Raw genomic sequence first — 18,600 nt, 5'->3', positions numbered from 1 at the left:
TTTTCCCTATGGTGTTTGACAATGCATGTGTTTTGTGTAGTGCATTACTAAGCATAATAGGAAAGCATGTGGGGAATAAAAAGAAGTTACTCTTAAAGCATCCATAACATCAGCTAATTTATGTATCAAATCTGCCAGCAATAAGAAATCTTTCATCTCATTGCTTGGCAGGGCCAGAAGCAGCTGCAGTGGGATAGGAAGGAGGCTGGGAAGAGCACAGATTGTGGTGGGTGATGCTCATCAACTGTAGGGATCCCTTAAATGAATCCCTATCTCGATGTTTCCTCCTCTGGTCTATTTCTTTGGCATTCTGTCGTGTGCTGTGCTAAATGCCCTTTATAAATGCTCATGGATATATAGCCCTATTGGCTAAACTCCACATGGATCACCACCTCTGCCCTCTGACAATTAGAATGCAGTTTTGCAAGTAAAACTGTTTCTACCCTAGGGGTAGGTTGTAGTTGTGTCGTTTAATACCAGGAGAAAGTAGGGGCTTAATCTACTCTTATGCCCCGTCTTGAAGAAATGGCATGGCTAATGGCATAAAGGATCTTTGTTTATTGGGGTCCTTCTGTAATGAAGTGATGAGCAGAGATGCTGAGAGCTTTGGAAAATCAAGGCGTTGTGCATCGTTTTTTCCTCCTTGACTTTGTTTAGGGACAGAGTACTAGATTATGTATCAATATAAGAAAACCTTATGAAATACTCACCAGCTAGTATGCCTTAATTTAAAACCAGCTCAGTTCAACAGACGACAAGAATGAAATAGCTTCACAGTCCTGTAAGAATTCTTGCAGCAGAAAAGCCCCTTTTCTTGCCTGTGCTGCTTAATTCATACATGGTGATTTCATGGTGATTCTTTTCCCCTTGATATTGTTCTTAATTAAGCCTCAAAAAAGAGGCAGAATGTGCCTTTTGGGGCTCAACTCAATTTAATTAACAATATATTCTACCAGCTCCTTGGATATTATTGCACTTTTGCTTCTTGCCTGTAAGACACACATTTCTTGTTTGTGTAGTTAACAGATTAAATAAAACCCTAAGAAAGGTTGTATTTTTAACTCCAGAGTTTTCTTACCCCCACATGCACCTTTTAATGCTTGGAATGAAGCAGCAGGGAGATTTAGGCCGTGTGTTTCGAGGCCATTATAGTTAGCTATACCTCTGAGATCCATTTGGGAATGCAGTGCTAACAGAGCACTTAATCTGCGTCAGGGCACAGGCTCTGGGGTGTGTGCCCAGCGGAAGGCAACGATTTGCCAAATTAAAAGCCCAGTGAGTAGAGGCCTGGGTGGTATTTAAGCATATTTTATCGACTCCTATTCTGCTCCTGTTTCCTCAAGTCCTCGCTGATGGAAGATGATGGATGAGCTGATTGCTTGGCTTTCGAAAAGGTGAAATACATCTTCTCTGATTTATTCTTCTTGCATTGACAAAACAGCTTTTGGTGTAGTTGGAGGGGGTCCAAGTCCAGCTAGATACGCAGAGTCCTGGCAGCTTCTCTCTCTGCTGTATTAACGCTCAAGCTTGTGTATGTCTCATAATGGAGATTCTGACAGATTTCAGATTTATTGTCAAGTCCAGTGTTAAAGCCAATTATAGATGTATATAAATCTATAAGCCAGTCTGTGGGTAATAAAAAGATTTGTGTATTCAGTTCCTGACTTAAATGAATCTATGCAGTGTTGCACCAGAGGGGGACCTGGCCCATAGCTTCTCTGTTATGTGATACACAGTTATGTACACAAATGAGTTACCATATGTTACCTAAATCTTATCTGTTAAGAGTACCCAGCATGTAACTAACACTCCTCTTTGGATGTCGGCATTGACTTCTGTTTGTTGTGAATCTACTGAAGTCATTTTACTTGCTTTTGATTAGATCCTGGCTTAGTTGACTGGTTGAGTGTGGCTGTGCCCATAGGTCAGATTTCTCACAAGTCACTATGGGGTTTTCTGATGAAGAAAATCATTTAACCTATGTCATAACACTGCACTGTGACAACGTGAGAAGGTTAATCATAGCAAGGGCCTGTTTTCCAAACTGATGTGTTTAAATTCAGCCTAAGGTAACACCACTAATTTTACTCCATGGGCCAGAGCAAAGCCTGTAGCTTAATCTTCTGAGATTAAGTCTTTTACACAGAAATGCCTGTCTCATTTGTACATGTTGATTTTCCAAGATCTAGCGTGAAAGATGTCTAGATGGAGTTTAGATATGTATATCTTCTATAAAATCTATAAAGTATGTGTTGAACACATGTGAGAACTAGCACTTCGGTGTTCCATAATCCTTTCATATCCTTTCAGTGAGCCTTTCTTTATGGAAATGCAGATTTTTATCTAAATACCTAGTTGGTCTCCTTGTTTCAAATATCATGCTTTGCTAGGGTTTTTGGCTATTTCCTACAGCTCATGATTTTATAAATTACACTTCAGGCACTGATGTTCACTGAAAGGCTACATCAGAGCTGTCAGACTTGACAAATAAATCTTCAAGTCTTGGAACAAAAGGGCTTTCAATCAGAGCTGGTGATAAACATACTAGGTTAATAATACTGCTTTTCTTGGGGAGAGGATGACTCAAACAGCAGTGAAGTAACAAGTGATTTTTATCATCTTGCAGATATGAAAAGAATATTGTTTGTAGAGCATTTGAACATAGTTCTCGAATACTGCTACTACATTCTTCTTGGTGCTTTTCATAGGAGATACTGACAGAAAGTAGCTGGTAGAGCTTGGAGCAAAACTCCTTTGTGATCAAACCTGCTATGACCACAGGTCCTGCTAGGAGCCTGCTCCACTGCGAGCTTCCCACGGGGTCCCAGAGTCCTTCAGACATCCCCCTGCTCTGGTGTGGGGTCCTCCCTGGGCTGCAGGTGGATGATACCTGCTCCACCTCAGACCCACATGGGCTGCAGGTGGATGATACCTGCTCCACCACAGACCCACATGGGCTGCAGGTGGATGATACCTGCTCCACCACAGACCTCCATAGGCTGCAGGTGGATGATACCTGCTCCACCACAGACCTCCATAGGCTGCAGGTGGATGATATCTGCTCCACCTCAGACCCACATGGGCTGCAGGTGGATGATACCTGCTCCACCACAGACCTCCATAGGCTGCAGGTGGATGATATCTGCTCCACCTCAGACCCACATGGGCTGCAGGTGGATGATACCTGCTCCACCACAGACCTCCATAGGCTGCAGGTGGATGATACCTGCTCCACCTCAGACCCACATGGGCTGCAGGTGGATGATATCTGCTCCACCACAGACCCACATGGGCTGTAGAAGGGGGACAGCCTGCCTCAGATGTTGCATTGCTCATGGTGTCATGAACTCTCACAGCTCCTATTCTGGACTTGTATTGTATGCATGAATTTTAGTTTCACAAGTCCTACTGAAATGGCAGTTCCTTTTGTTAGTGGTGTGGGGAAGAGGCCCAAAATACTTCTATGACTGGATTCTCATTTTTTATTCCTGAGGGTATTAGATACTTGCAGAAGCTGTTAGAGGAAATAGTCTGAGCATTTTGGCAGCTGTGTGATCCAGCCATCCCATCTACGCTCGTAGTTCCCAAGCAGCACCAATGGAAGCATTGATTAGAAAGCTGCAGATTCCCAACTTAAAACACCACATTAAAAATCCCCACGCAAATTCTTCTTTTCCAGGTATATGCTGCTACCTCTTACTTGTTCTCTCTGTAGTGCTCATTTCCTTCCTTACTGCTATGATGGCTTTCGTATTTGGTGTGCTGTAGTTCCCAACCATAATCACATTACAGTATGCTGGGTTAAGCAGTACAAGTCATTGTACTGACAAGAGAGCTGTACTGTGGAGCGACTGCAACATAAAAGCACAGAGAATGAAGGAAGAGAAGTGTCATTTTCCAGATCAGAAACAAGGTACTTGCTCAAACCCATGTTCATTTTCTCTTTGGCAAGCACTGGAAGCTGAAATCTAATCTCTTTGCTTCGTACATGAAGCACTGTCTTGGGAAACTTTGTGTGATATTAAGGACAAAAAAAGTCTGATTACGGGGATTATTCCTTTTTGTTTGCGTGGGTTTTTTCCCCTACGTAGCATTCAGTTAATTCCTTTCTCCTGTAGTTGCATGAGTATCTTTTGAAGATCTTGCCATTAGAGTAGAGGGTATTATGGTTATTTGCCTTCCTTTTCTTAAAAATTACTATTAATGATAGTACTACTGCTAATGAGACCTGCTTCCTGCTGACAAAGTGGTTTAGGGGAATTTCAGTGCAGCCCTTCCTTGGGAAGATGGTCAGTCCCATGTTACTGGAGACTGTAAATTAATGGGTGGATGTAAGCAGTGTGAAGGGGATCAGTTACCAGTGCCATCACTTATGACTTGGTTCAGTGAATCTTGGCAATATGTTCTTGTTGAGCAGCCATTGCCTATTAAAGGGAAGGCAACAGCAGTGTCTGCAGGACTTTGATATCACTTGGCATTTAGAAGGGAAGATAAAAATCTCTACACTTTGTTCTGCTTTTTAAAAGAGAGACTGAAAATGCCTTTGTCTCTGACAAAGGTTTGAGGAAAGGCTTTGTACATTACTGATAAAAAGATGGTTATCAGCATAATTTCTCTCTGCTCTCGGTTCCCAATATGAAATATGTGAGTACTTGTTGATTTAGCAGAGCTACTTCTATGTGTATGACAAACTTTGAGGTTTTTAAGCATCAGAATAGATTTGCCATGCTTTTGTAATAGGTACTTGTCCTTTGGAATGTATTGTGTATTATGTATTGTGTTTGTATACATACTGCATTGAGTTTCACTTCGTTTCCTATGCCATAGCTCAGCGGGATCAAGCACGGACAGGTTGCAGGGGAAGGGGGAGAGGGTATAGAGAGGGATGATGTTGACTCAAGCTCTCATTCATACATCTAAATAAAATCCTATTGAAGAGTTAAATATTCTGTCATAAGGTGATAACAGCTGTGGGGAGGTCACTGCATCAGTCACATTAACCAGACTTGGCAAATGAGTTAAACTCAAGTTGTAAATCAAGCATGTGCTTAAATCTCATTGACTTTTTAAAAGCAGTATGAGTGCTGTTCTGTGCTAAATTGGAAACTTAATGCTGTTTCACTGTCATGGGTTGGAATTTATTTTTAGCTGTTCACACAGTATCAGAAGAAGGTTCTAGACACTTGGTGCTCTCATAGTGATGAAGAAACTAACCCAGCCGCCCTTTAAGCCTGTTGTGCTGATATTTCCTAGCAGAGCAGCTTTTCTCCTTTGGCAAACTGGTAATTAGAGGCCATCAGATAAGTGGTGCATGAATAGAAATACAGACAGTGTTTGCAGGGTATGAATATGTGCTGCTGCTTTAAATAGTAAGTGAATGAATGAGGGGAATATTGTTGAATCGAACTGCTGGTTTTCATTGTGTTCCTCACCGGGATGGTGCTTCACGTGCAGTGAGAGATGAGGCAGGACAGAGCCCTGGCTGTACTGGGCTTCAGTGGGAAGGGCTGTCAGCATAATGGGGATCTTACCCATCAAATTGCCAACTGGAAGTTGACATTTATTATAGCTAATAAAGCACTATGTCCCTTAACATTGAGAAATTGAACTTAAATATCATGTTTGCGGAGGTTGAAGGGGATGGATTTTAATGTCCTGCTCCATAATATTTGATATGGTTGGGGGGGAGGAAGTGTTCTGGACTGTTATTGCTGCTGCTTATTTTGAGGGCAGCTCTTGAGTTGGGAGTGCACAAAGGTGGCCATTGGCTCCTCTTCCCCTCCCGTTAGGAAAACCCAAGTTGGTTATGAGGTGTGTTTTCCAGCTATGGGTTTTACATGTCTGTCATGGGTGTTAAAAAAATACACAGCATTCAGCACTAGAGCCAGTGTTTGTGACCTGGTTTGGATGTAGTCTAGTACTTCAGTTTGTATGTTGCATTACATGTAGCACCACCACCTCTGAAACTATGAAGCAGCCTCCACTTCAAAGCTGAAGCAGCTTTTAATGGTAGGACCACCCCAGTACAATGGGGGCTTTCTTCATTTGCTCATCTGGCTTTTTCAACATAAAAATTACTGGCAATTTTAGGATAAGTTACGAAGAAGAATGTCATGGCTTGCCTTGTTGGACAAGAAGTATGGCTTAGAACAACTGAGCCGTGAATTGGGATCTGATGGGAATGCATTGTCCTCTGCAAGAAACAGAGTCCTGAGCAGGACTGCAGGAAAGTCATGGCTCTGGGGCTTCTTTCCCTGGAGTCTTTTACACATAACAGGATCATCTGTTTAAATCAGACCCCAGCCTCACCCAAAAGTGCATCTCTGCAGCATGAGTAACATGCCACAGAGCCAACAGCTGTAAATCCTTTTAGGTCTTTAACACGACAAAAGCAGTGAAAGGCTAAAATGCCCTTCTCTAGGCAAAGCAGCATGGGGCAGGATATAGGAAAGCTTTTTTACCAAGTAGCATGCAATTCAGATTGGAAATGTCAGGTTTTGGAAATTATTAATCTTTGTGCTGCACAGAGCTGTCAGCTGTAGAGGCGGTTGGTGTAGGAGGTTCTCCAGAGAGACTATTTTCAAATGGAGTTTTGTTGTTGGTTTTCAGTCTTGCTTTGTTTGGGGGTTCTTTTGTTTCTTCCCCCCGCTGGCAGGTGAATAAACAGGCAGTTTAAGTCCATGCTTAGGACAGTGGCTGCCAGGTAGCAGAAGTTAACAGGTAACCGAGGTGAGGTTAGCGATAGCTCCCTCAGGATCGCACTGGGTTGTTACTGCCCCTGGATTGGGGTTCATTGTAAAGAGAAATATAGGGGAGAGGGAATGACTTCAGAAATTGGTAAATAACTGAATGAGAAATGATTCTGTGCCAGGTTCTGACAGCAGTTTGATATTGGTACGAGATGCTGAGCTACCTGGCTGCCGGAGCGGTGAGCTGGGATGGCTTAGTGTCTGCCAGAGCTGCTCAGGCTTTGGTTTGGCTTTAGTCAAAGTCACAAAGGTGAGATGGCCCCAGGGTCTGTTCAGGCACCCGGGAGGAACCATTCGCTGTCGGTGTGTCCCGTTGAGGAGCGGGATCAGCTCCTTTCAGACTTGTCAGCTGGGTGCCCGCACACACTGCGGCATGGTCTGTGTGAGCTGAGGAGGGAGAGGGTTTGCACTGGGGCTGTTACCAGCCCTCCAGTGACTCGGCTTTATCGGGCTGGGTGCTTCCAGCCTGTGCTGCGTGGTGTCGATGGCTGTTGAGTGACTTCTTAGGGTTTTCTGTTTAAAGGAAGGGTTAAGATTGCACACTTGGGAAAAGTGAACAGATTTTACTCTCTCATTCCAGGTAGAATATCTTTGCTTCCGTTCTTCCAGGCTTCAGGAAAAGCTGATTGTAAGAAGGATGGAAGAACCGCAAAATATTTGTGTTCAAACAATTAACTGGAGGGCACTACAGAAATCTTGCCATGTTCTAGTGCAGGAAGCAGCTGAGGAGAACTATAGGTACAGATAGATTGAAATGCCTCACAGGTCTGTGTGTGTAATGTTCCAGCCTGCTGGAATGTTTTACTATTTGAATTTTAACTGCGTGGAGGTTAGGATAGCACCTCATTCTACAAAGAGGGGCGATGCGAACACTGTGTTCTCATAAATGCATCATTCTCATCTATTCTGTCTGTGATGTCTTTTGGGGGGGGGGAGGGAGATTGTTGAGGCTTTTATGTTGTTTGGTTTTGTGTTTGATTTTTTTAATACCCACTGTTTTTATATATATATATATAAGAGTGAAGATTCTGGAATCCTACATGAATGTGATTTTTCATAAGCTTTTCCTTATATAATTATATATGTCTATAGATTGTGCATGTTCAACGGAAGGAGGCTGGATCTTGTACTGGTATCTATTGCAGATTTGAAGGTGTATTGGGTAGGAAAACTGCCACAGTCATACTTTGAAATTCATTAAGGTATTAAAGTGGAAAATACCCTTTGCAGTGCATCATGAATCTGCAGAGCACATCTGCTTACTCTGGGCTATGACACTGTGGATATATTGGCTTAATCAACCCAACTAATAAAGCTACAGGATCTTTTCAGCAGAATAATAGTAAAACCCAGATTGATTTAAGTTTATGCTGTGAAAATAGGGATATTAAGGTGAGTAAACACAGCTATTCCTGGCATCTAATGCCTCCACAGTTTGACCTATTAACTGGTTACTGCTTGTTAGGAAGCATGTGAATCTGAAGGCTGGAGAGAAAAGGTTCTATGAACCTTAGGAGCCAAGGAAAGGTGTATAATGGATCCAGGCTCTCAGCTCCAGATTCAGTTGGCATGGTCAATAGGAAGTAACAAAAGCAAAGACCACAGGTTAATTGGGTTCCATTTCCTTTGGTGAGTAAGAAGAAACTGCTAGATGCTGTTGAAATGCAGTTCAGCAGATGTGGGTAGGGCAAAGGCAATCTAGGCTTGAGAATGTAGTGTGGTTTTTCACTTGCAGCATGAGTCCAGTGGGATGGAGATAACTTGTGCTAATTTGAACCATTAATGATAACTGTGTCCACTGTTCCTTCCAGCAGCTCTGCTGTTGTTTCTTTTACCTTGTCTTGTCTGATCTTTCCTCCCCTGTTTTGCTAACTTGGGGAATTCAATCCTTGAGTTGGAGAGGGAGCACAGGAATATGCAAGTGTGTGTTTGTTCCTGGTCTGTGTTTAGTTCATAAAGCAGTGATACCCTGAAAAGCAACTAGATAGGAAATGAATAGCCAGTACAGACTTACCCTTCAACGTGGAAGCACAAAGATTGCTGTAGGGCCCACGGCACTGATTTCCCCCCTGCTTTGTTACATGGTGTTTAGTTGCTGCAAACACACACGTTAAAATACTTGGAAATGAAATGCCACTTGTGGGTTTGAGTGGAATTACAGAAAGATCCAAACACCCTTGATGGCTTAAATCTCTCTACATATGTAGAAAACATCCACTAATTGGATCTATCCCATTATGGGAGATACTTCATGAGCTGGAGAGTATTTGAAATACCAAGGGGGGTTTGTAAGAAAAAGCATTACAAACTTTGTCTCCAAACCTGTGTTATTTAGCTGCAGATAAAGTTGTTTTCCTCAGTCACAATAAAATAGAATTTGAGCATAACAAGATCCATCTTTACATTTAATACATCTCTCTGTTTAATTTGTGTAAAGTATGCATATTCTCATTAAACTCATGTCTAAGCCAGGCACTGTATATTATAGTTAAATGATGTCTATTAATACTTAATGTTGCCTGTTTTCTTATGAAGTATGAGCTGAAGAAGCAAAAATAACTGCAGCATTTTTGAGTCCAGTTTTAATTGGATCATTAGGGATTTAAGACTCAGTTGATGAGAATTACACTGATGGCTTAACTCCTGCCTACTGGGTGTACCTAAACTGTGTTCTCATAGAGGCATTACTGCAGTGCTCTTAGAAGCATTAAAGGGCAGATCTGTTCAGAGCTTGCTTACTTCAGCTGGGAGACAAAAACCTCTTAGCTTAGGTTTCTTTCATAGTGTTTCCATAATCATTGTCCCAGTGATTCAGCTGAACTGAACCCAGATCTTCTCTCACTGCTGTGTTCTTTGAGCCTAGCAAGAGTGAACATCGCTTTATGAGGGGAACATGACATTTTTAGCAGCAGAAGTGTTAATTCTTACCCTCTTTTTAATCCAGTTCTTTTAGAAGTTGTGTTTGTCAGTACTAGGACCATACTTGTTCCTTAATGGCAATATGAGTAGGAAAATGAAGGGTGAATGTTGCTAGTAAACACTTCGTGCACTGAAGACTCTGCTTATTAATATGTTTTAAGGAATTTTTAATGCCTTCTGAAGAGAAATGCTTTTTTACTTTGTTTGGAAGAGTTCTTAAGGGTAACGGATTGGCTCGTTGAGTGAGTACCACAAGAATGTTAACAAAAGATGGAGTAACTGCATCTTAAGTATCATTATCAGTATAACTTCAGACGCAGAGGTCTGCAAGAGACTGTTAGCTCAGAAGGAGCTGGAGAGAGCTGTTTATACACGCTGGGAAAGAAATAGGACCTCTCATTTCTGTTCCTTGTTACATACTCCACTTGGCAGAAGAGTCACTGTATCTGTTTTGTGTCAGGTCAGGTCCTGTTTCATTTACTCTATACCTTTAAATAAACCCAAAGAAGCCCCGTGATTCATGGCTTGTTCCACATTACTCATGTCTTTGATAACTGGCTATGGCTAAAATAGAGAATGGGTGGGAGGGGAAGTTCCTTTTGTATCTGGAATTGTGCTATTATCTATTCAAATATTAAAGATTTAAACCCCGTACTTGCTTTTTTCCATGCTATGATTTCCCTGTGACAGTGACTGATGATTGAGTTTGACTCACAGCAAGGTGACTATGCAAGAAAATAACCTCAGAATGACAACTTTTCAAATGGGAAGAGCATGTGAGCTGATACCAGATGCAGTGCATGGAGGCATAAGAGCTGGTTCTGAGCAGCCCAAGGGTGATGATCTTACAGCCCTACATTCCAGTTGGGATCCTTGTTGGCTTATCCCTTGTTATCACAACTCCTGTATATCAGAATCCATATGGGTTTGGATGGTTGCCTTGTGTTACTTGGGATCAAACCAAGGTCTTGGTGAGTGCCAAACCAGGCATTGCCTCCACAGTGGTGCAGCTTAAGTAATCTTAAGGCAGACAAGTACTAGAACGAGCCTTTTGACTTACGAGGTCTGAGCTGGCTTCATAGCAACCAACATTGAATCAGGTCACCTTTTTTTAAGGCTTTTCTCATTGTGTTAGTACACATTTCATCTAAATATTAAGTAGAGAGGAAGAAATTGGTTTTTTTGCTTTGATTTGGCACAAACCCTGAGGTTTCTGTGCTCTTTCTCAAAGGAATAGGAGTTAAATTACAGTATATTACACTTCTATTATGAAAACATCTAATTCTAGAGTAGGATCTAATTCTTAAGTAGGATCTCTGTCCATTTTTGTGAAAGACCATTAGTTTTATGAATTTAGAAATAATAAGAGTTGCTGTTAATATTTGCGTGTTTAGAAACTGCCTTGATATATCTTATAGCTGAAGACAAACCCTACTTTATCCATGGAAACATCAGCCTGTGGACAAGTAAATCCCTGGTTTTTGGTGGCTTTTGGTGTCAAAGGTGGCATATGCTCCTCGCTTTGCTTGGCTCCAGTGCAGTCCTGTGCCCTCAGTGCTTGAAAGCATTGGGGCACAGGGATGTGAGGAGTTGCAATGGACAGGCTGGGAAGAGTTTTGGCTGTGATCGTAAGCAACTGCCTGTCTTTCCTGCGCTGGCAGCGAAGGAAGACATTGATGTGCTTCGTTATGCCACGTCTGGCGTCAAGAGTTGGATGCATTGGCATCTGGTGGTGGAGGAAGGTGGGGGTTTTGTCCCTCCAGCATTTACAAAAGCAATTAAACTGACATTTGCCTGCAGAACAGCTTTGATGCTGCAGGAGTTGCAAGGGGAGAGCGCTTTGGCGTGTGTGGGTTATTTTTGCCCCCTCTCTTTTAATCCATAAGCAGCAGTTGTACAGCAGCCTTGTTACTCGCTTGCAAGCAAACCAAAAGCTTGTCTGCAGTCCAGTTTGAAGCAGGCTGTGAATAGTCCTGCAGTAAGCACCTCCTCCAGCAGCTGAATCAGGAGTTGGGCACATCAAAGCCTTAAGCCTTAATAATGACAATTGATTTGTGAATTAAGTTGGAGGAAAGAGCTCTGTGGCTCCTTCAGTAAATAAAATGATGCTGTAGCTAAGAATAAGCATCGTGGCACAGTGCAACTGTGAACTGCTATGAATTCATTATATTTATTATTACTTTGCTGCTGAGCTGGAAGCACTCGCATCAGCAGGTACCGTGTTTTGGCCGGGGTTTGTTAAGTAGATCCATTAAGTTAGTAATTGAACTTGGGAAAAATCCTGGTTTGCACTTGTTATTTGGGAGAAATTCAACTTTCAGGTTAGTTTTTCCCATGGAAGTTCCTCTCTTTGGTGTAGCAGAGTGTGGCTGATCCACATGATGATCAGTCTTGGCAGTCGAGGTGGAGGACCCTTCAAGCAGCTGAAGAATTCCATCCTCATGATTACAAAGCTGATTTCAGTCTTCGGGGGGTGGAAATATGGAAGGAGGGCAGCAGATTCAAGCTGTTAGTGAATAGCTGGTTAGATCTGGGCTCAAATACGTTCTGCAGATTGCTGGGTCCTAAGGAAAAAGAGTCGGTGATATTTAAAAACAAGTGGTTTACATGATGATCATTTCCCCTTGACTTTTATGTTAATAACTTTATCCCAACATGGTTCACTTTCTGTTGGTGTGTTATTTGTAGTCCTTGAAACGAATCCAAGCGGTTCCATACCGTATTGCTGCACTCTCAGTATCATCAGTGAAATAATTGTTGAGGGTTTTATTTTTTTCCCCTGATTTTCTCACAGATGGAAAAAAATCCACTGGTTTTCCTTCATTGTTGAGGATCAAAATGAGCATTTTAGCCTTGCTGGGGTTGGGTTCTGCTTCCTTTCCTTTCTGGGGCCCAGGCACTCGAAGTTCAAAGGTACTTTTTTATATGTGAACTAAAAGTTGAATTTAAAAGTTCTAAGAGTGTCATGTGGTTAAAAACCCCAAACCTTAAATTTCGGTTCAGCAAGACAGTTCATATTTGCCTTTGTGTGCCAAAGACCAGTCTACTAAAGAATTATGTGTATAGCTTTCCATGTAAAGCTTTTCATTTACAGCTAATACACATCCGTGGGAGATACACTCAAAATCCAGGCAGAGCATCTTCTCTTCCGTGTAAAAGTGTGGCTTTACCATGTATTTTCTCTCAGTATTTTTGAAGTATTTTTTTCTCCTAGTTTCATACTCTTTGCACATCGGATCCTGGAAGATTTTGTTACCGATTCATCTGTTTAGAATGCTGGAGAATCTTTTTTCCTTTAAAGATTTATAGTGCTTGCATACTGCTTAAAGAAAAACCCCCTAGATGTTAAATAAATGTATGAAAGATTCTTCAAGTTTGTAACCCACTTAATATTTAATAAATGCAATATATCATTTTTATAAATATGTATAGCTTAGATAGAAATAGATTTAGAATACAAAAGAGATTACAATAGGATAACACATTCATCTCTGTTGGCATAGAAAAGACTACTAATGTTTTATGAACATATTAATCCTCAGTGGTAAAAATAAATGCCCTACCCTCCTGCAAGCCATTAACTACGTCTGTTGTGGCAAGTCACTGTATGAGTTACATTGAAGTGCAAGTTTCTCGTGCAGTGACTGAAGAGAGGCCACAGCAGTGTCACTGAATGGTAAATCCTAGAGGGGGTGCTGCTGGAAAGGGCTTTTTTCCTTTCCCATTTTTGACTTGTTACAAGAACCCACTGGAGCTGTGCCAGCAGGAGCTGCTCACATCCTGGGCTGGCCTTGGTTGCTCTGCTCCATAATCCCGCTGGGACCTGAAGGATAAAGTGACCTGAGAGTTTGTGGCCAGTGTCAAGAGTAGGTGGAGCTGGTGGAAGGTGACAGCTTTCATTTTTGTGCTGAGCAGGAGATGTGATCAGAACCTGTATCAGTTTTGTCTTAGTCACTTCAACATCTGAAAGCGTAGCCCTGTGTAAAGCTGCAGGAGTACTGCTTATTTATGTTGTTTGATAGAAGAACTAAGGCTGGAATTCGTGGCTGAAGCTGTGATGCTTTTAAACTTTATTATGTTTAAAAAATATATAGAATTAAATTGTGTTTTCTGTCACGTGCAGAGAGATTAAATGAGGACTGTGAGCTTTAAGAAAAGTACATAGCCCTCTGCTAAAGCTCATAAGGTATTAAAAGGGAAGGAAGATGAATAAATGAGGATTGAGAAAATGGCCTCACTCATTAGCGTAAAAATCCTTTCCATGGAAGAAGTCCTGCTCACTAAAAGAATTGTACTTATAGAATCATAGAATGGTTCGGGTTGGAAAGGACCTTAAGATCATCCAGTTCCAACCCCCCTGCCATGGGCAGGGACACCTCACACTAAACCATGGCACCCAAGGCTGTGTCCAGCCTGGCCTTGAACACCACCAGGGATGGAGCATTCACAACCTGCCTGGGCAACCCATTCCAGTGCCTCACCACCCTAACAGGAAAGAATTTCCTCCTTAGATCCAATCTAAACTTCCCCTGTTTCAGTTTGAACCCGTTACCCCTTGTCCTGTCACTACAGTCCCTAATGAAGAGTCCCTCCCCAGCATCCCTATAGGCCCCCTTCAGACGCTGGAAGCTGCTCTGAGGTCTCCACGCAGCTTCTCTTCTCCAGGCTGAACAGCCCCAACTTTCTCAGCCTGGCTCCATACGGGAGGTGCTCCAGCCCCTGATCATCCTCGTGGCCTCCTCTGGACTTGTTCCAACAGTTCCATGTCCTTTTTATGTTGAGGGCGCCAGAACTGCACACAATGCTCCAGGTGAGGTCCCACAAGAGCTTATACATGTATATATTAATATATATGTCTTAAAAAATGCTGTCACAGTGAGATTTTGTTGGCATAATAGGGTCTCTCTCAAATGAAACTGTGTGAAGAGGCATTGGATAATATAATAATGGTGCTGCTGTTTGGTGGAAAGTGGGGGGCAAGAAGGGCTTGTTCATAAAAGTACCGGAGCTCGGCATGTTTTTGCAATGTACAGCTTTCCTGCTCAGTTACACTGAAGGGACCCATGTGTGCTTCTTGGCAGTGAGAACCACAGGTGGTTCTGACTAGCACATTGACTTGTGTTTGAATGGAGAAGCGTGCACATGGTGAGCATCGTGGCTTCTTGGCCAAGGAATGGTGAATTATTACAGGAGGCTCACTCAGTTGCTTACAGCTGTGGCAGGTCACTGTCATTCCCCAGACAGTCCCACTCACCACTTGTGAGGCTGTGGGGGGTCTCTTGTGTCTTTCTCTTACATGTCTTTTATTGTGGTGGAAAAAGCCTTTAACCTGTAACAGTTCATTAGTAAGTTATGTAGGAAGGGACTGTCACAGTGAGTAGAAGCACAGGCACTTGAAGTACATTATACTTCACAGTTGTCTTGATTTTTAATCCTATTAAGACAACTTATTCCCATGATTATATATTGACTTTCACTCTCCTTTCCTGCTAATAAGCTGCAGACAAAGTCATCCAAAGCCTTATAAGTAACAGGAATAGTGTGTGCCGCTTAGCATGGGTTTATTAAGTCCTGGACACAGCTCTGTGGCATTTGGCTCCTGTTTCATTTCTTGCTGTTATGCACAAAGTCCATTTTCAGCCCAACTGCTTACCCTCCTGTCGAATGGAATTGGTGATGGGTGCTGCCCAGTTCTGTTGTGCAAAAAAGAAAGGAATGAAAGAGACCACAGTGCATTGCAAAGCAAAAAGGGGGAAAAGCAGGCCTATAGCTAATAGTTTCAAGTAGGAGCATCCAGCTTAATATCTAGTCCTATACACACAGAAGAAGAAATGAGATTCTTTAAAATTCAGATAAGCGGAGTTAGTTTGCAGCTAAAGATTCTGAGCACATTGCTTTTGTGTGATAATATTTTAGATTTATTTCCCCAACTTATTGCACATTCATTTTGGGGAGTTTTCATTGCAGAAAATTGCCAGGAGGAATGGATTTTGTCTTCCTCAGCTGGCAGAACAATTTTCCACCTGTCGCCCAAATATTTGATGAGAAGGATTATGGTACAGCTGTGAGAAGTTTATACTTTATATCCATAGGAAGCAAGAGGGTCTGATGAAACTAATACACTGATAGCAAAAGTTGGCTTGCTGAACTGAATATTCAGCACTTGTGACTTCCAGTGTGTGCTGAACAACTTGGGAGAGCCCAGGGTGTAGAGTAAAGAAATAAGCATGGTTGTAGTGTGGGGTTTTGAGCAGTTCTTCATTCCCCACTAGTGCTTCCTTTCTTCAGAGGAGCAGCTTTCCTGTTAGTGCCTGACTTAGTTACTGGGTTTCCTCTCCAGAGTTTCTCCAGTACTGGTAGGTCCTGGACCCTGTCGGTGTAGCAAACTCATCGGCACAGCAAGAGGAGTTAGAAGGGTCCATTGAGTGCAGCTTCTATTGCAGCTTCTCCATAAGATGCCATCCTGTGAGGTGTCAGGGTTTAAGAGAGTTATCAGGAGGAAACAGCAGCTACCTCAGCTGTGTAACTTAAAAGCAGGAGAAATGCTCCTGCCCATCCCAGGTAGATGTGAATGTCCAGTAAAAATGTAAAAACCACCCCCCACACTCTAACTATTGGCTTGCAAAGACATGACGTTTCTCTCTGCTTTGCCGAATGCTCTGACACCATTCAGAGCACTGGGGGTTGGTAGTCTTCCTTGCTCCCGGGTGTAAAAACACCATCAGAAAGAGCATTTTTCCTCAAGAGTTAGGTGCTTAACACTTAAACCATGAATTTTGCTACAAGGTTCAATCCGTTCTGGAAATTGAGTAGAAATAATTTAGCTATAATACTGAGTTTTATCAGCTTGGAATCTTCATTCTGCTGCTAGCCAGGTTTTTCCAATAAAGCAAAGTTGATCATGGAAGGTGATTCTGGATTTGAGTTTCTGTGATTTTCAGGTTGTGTTTCACAAGCCTGAAAACTGCAGGTAGAATACACAGAGAAAACCAGCCCAAATACGCTTTAGTTTGATGTCTGCTAGTTCCAAAGGTATTTGTTTGTTCAAAAGCAGTGCCTTTCTGGAGTGCTGATTGAAAAGGAATTCTATTCCTCTTCAATGTGTAGAGTTTAAAGGAAAATGATGCAGCGAAGCTCATCAGCATGCATGTTCTATTACTGACCGTTCTCACTGTCCCTGTATTGTCAATCTTTGCTGAAAACTGTGTCCCTGTAGGCTTTAGTAAATCCGAGCGTACTAGAGGAAATAACAAAGGCATTAAAGGATTTTGTGTGGGCAACAAAATCTCTTATTTCCATCAATATCTGAGTGACTTCCAAAAACCCCACGTTGTTGCATGTGGGACAGGGTCATGCGATTAAAACAACATAGCCAAATCTCACTAAGTTGCTTTTCTGACTGAAAAACGACTCAAATTTCATTATGGAAACAGTTCCATGTGTAAGCAAGTTATGTGTTCTGGCCTTCCTGTAAAAATGGATGTACACATGGAAGACAGCTGGCATTACTTAGTTACAAAGGGTACAAAAAAGATGATAGATGAAAGAAAGATGGATTAAGATGCCCCTTGGCTTATGTTTTTATGACATGTTTTCTTTAGGAGTGAGCACTTCCCCATCACCAACCCACCCTGCTTGTGACAGCATCAAACAGCTCATGTTTCCCTCAGCGTGGCTGTTGGACACAAGCACAGCAATCCCTGAGGAGGTGCAGGATCAGTGTTCTCAGGTGCTCATCAGGAACCCTTAACCAGAATGTAAAGCCGTATCATTAAATCCAGATGCCACCTGGGAGGAGAATTGTGCCCTCAGTTTCAGTGGGGCTGGGATTTCATCCTTCGTGTCTCGCCCTAAGTAGTGAATTTAGTGGGATAACAATGGGGCTTTCTAAGTTCTGCAGCTCTTCTTCCTCAACACAGGTGTGTTGCTACCTCAAAGCACCGATGGGAGCATGGGATTTCCAAGCATCTCCAAAATCTTCTAATGACGTTTTTGTTATTTCCTACAAAGCCTGGATTTAATCAAGCCTACAGGGACACGGTATTACTGAAGATTGACAGGATGGAAATTGGCATAAATGTTCAGTAGCGAAACGCTGAAAATTAGGATAATATTTTATAAAGCACACAGTGAATGTAGTTTAAACCACTGAAGTCATTGGAAAATCATAGTGATTTCCCAGCACATACACAGTGTATCTTTGCACACAAGATACACTGTGCTGAGAGATACCTATTTTTAAAGTATGTTCTCGTTATTCCATCATCTGCTAGACCTGAGAAGGATTTGAGACATACTTCATATGGCCATAACTTAACTTTCATCTAACTTAATTTCATTGGTTTGGGTTAAATCACATCTCTATTGCCCTCAGATATTCCTCTTTCTCAGGTACTGTGTTCCCATCATCTGCATGTAGACTGTGTCCTCCTCTGTTACCGTTTGGCTACACTGTCTGTATTCAGTACTTTATAATCTGCTTCCATAAATTGATCCCTTCTGACTTAGTTTTGTTGCTGTTCTCTGGATTTTCTCACAAAACTACTGAAAATAAATCCCAGTGTTGCTAAAAATCAATGGGAATTTCCTGGGTTTGACAGCAGCAGCTAGTTTTTCACTCAATTAGAAGAGCTGTAGTAAAGGAGCAGCCTATATTCCAGTGCTTGTGTGTTCATGTCTGAGCACAGGAACTCAGAAAATAAGCCACCTTAGGCTTATACATTGCTGAGCAAATGCCCTTGGATCCCACTGTTTGTGATCTGAGCTGTAAAGCTCACAGTCTTGCAGTTTCTGGCCCTACAGAAGCCACTTTTCCACTTTTATGTTGCCTTAAAGGGGCTGCAGTAAATGGGAACAGTGTAAAAGCATATGGAAAATTTCCTCTAAGTGCGTATGAAATCACAGTTTGCTTATTCCAGTATTGGAGTGCTAC

The 18,600-nt window shown here is 42.1% G+C and overlaps 1 protein-coding gene across 5 annotated transcripts in view; it reads left to right on the top strand.

Annotated features, from left to right (window-relative positions):
- Positions 1 to 18,600, top strand: part of UNC5D (unc-5 netrin receptor D) — a 132,963-nt gene that overhangs the window by 54,871 nt on the left and 59,492 nt on the right. The gene's annotated exons all lie outside the window — the stretch shown is intronic.

Source organism: Pezoporus flaviventris, unplaced genomic scaffold (genome assembly GCF_033815535.1).
Source record: "Pezoporus flaviventris isolate CSIRO_AGI_PZ_B2104156 unplaced genomic scaffold, CSIRO_AGI_Pfla_v1 ptg000071l, whole genome shotgun sequence".
Lineage (NCBI taxonomy): Eukaryota > Metazoa > Chordata > Aves > Psittaciformes > Psittacidae > Pezoporus > Pezoporus flaviventris.
Note: the sequence above shows the minus strand (reverse complement) of the source record. Positions and strands in the feature narration are given on the sequence as shown.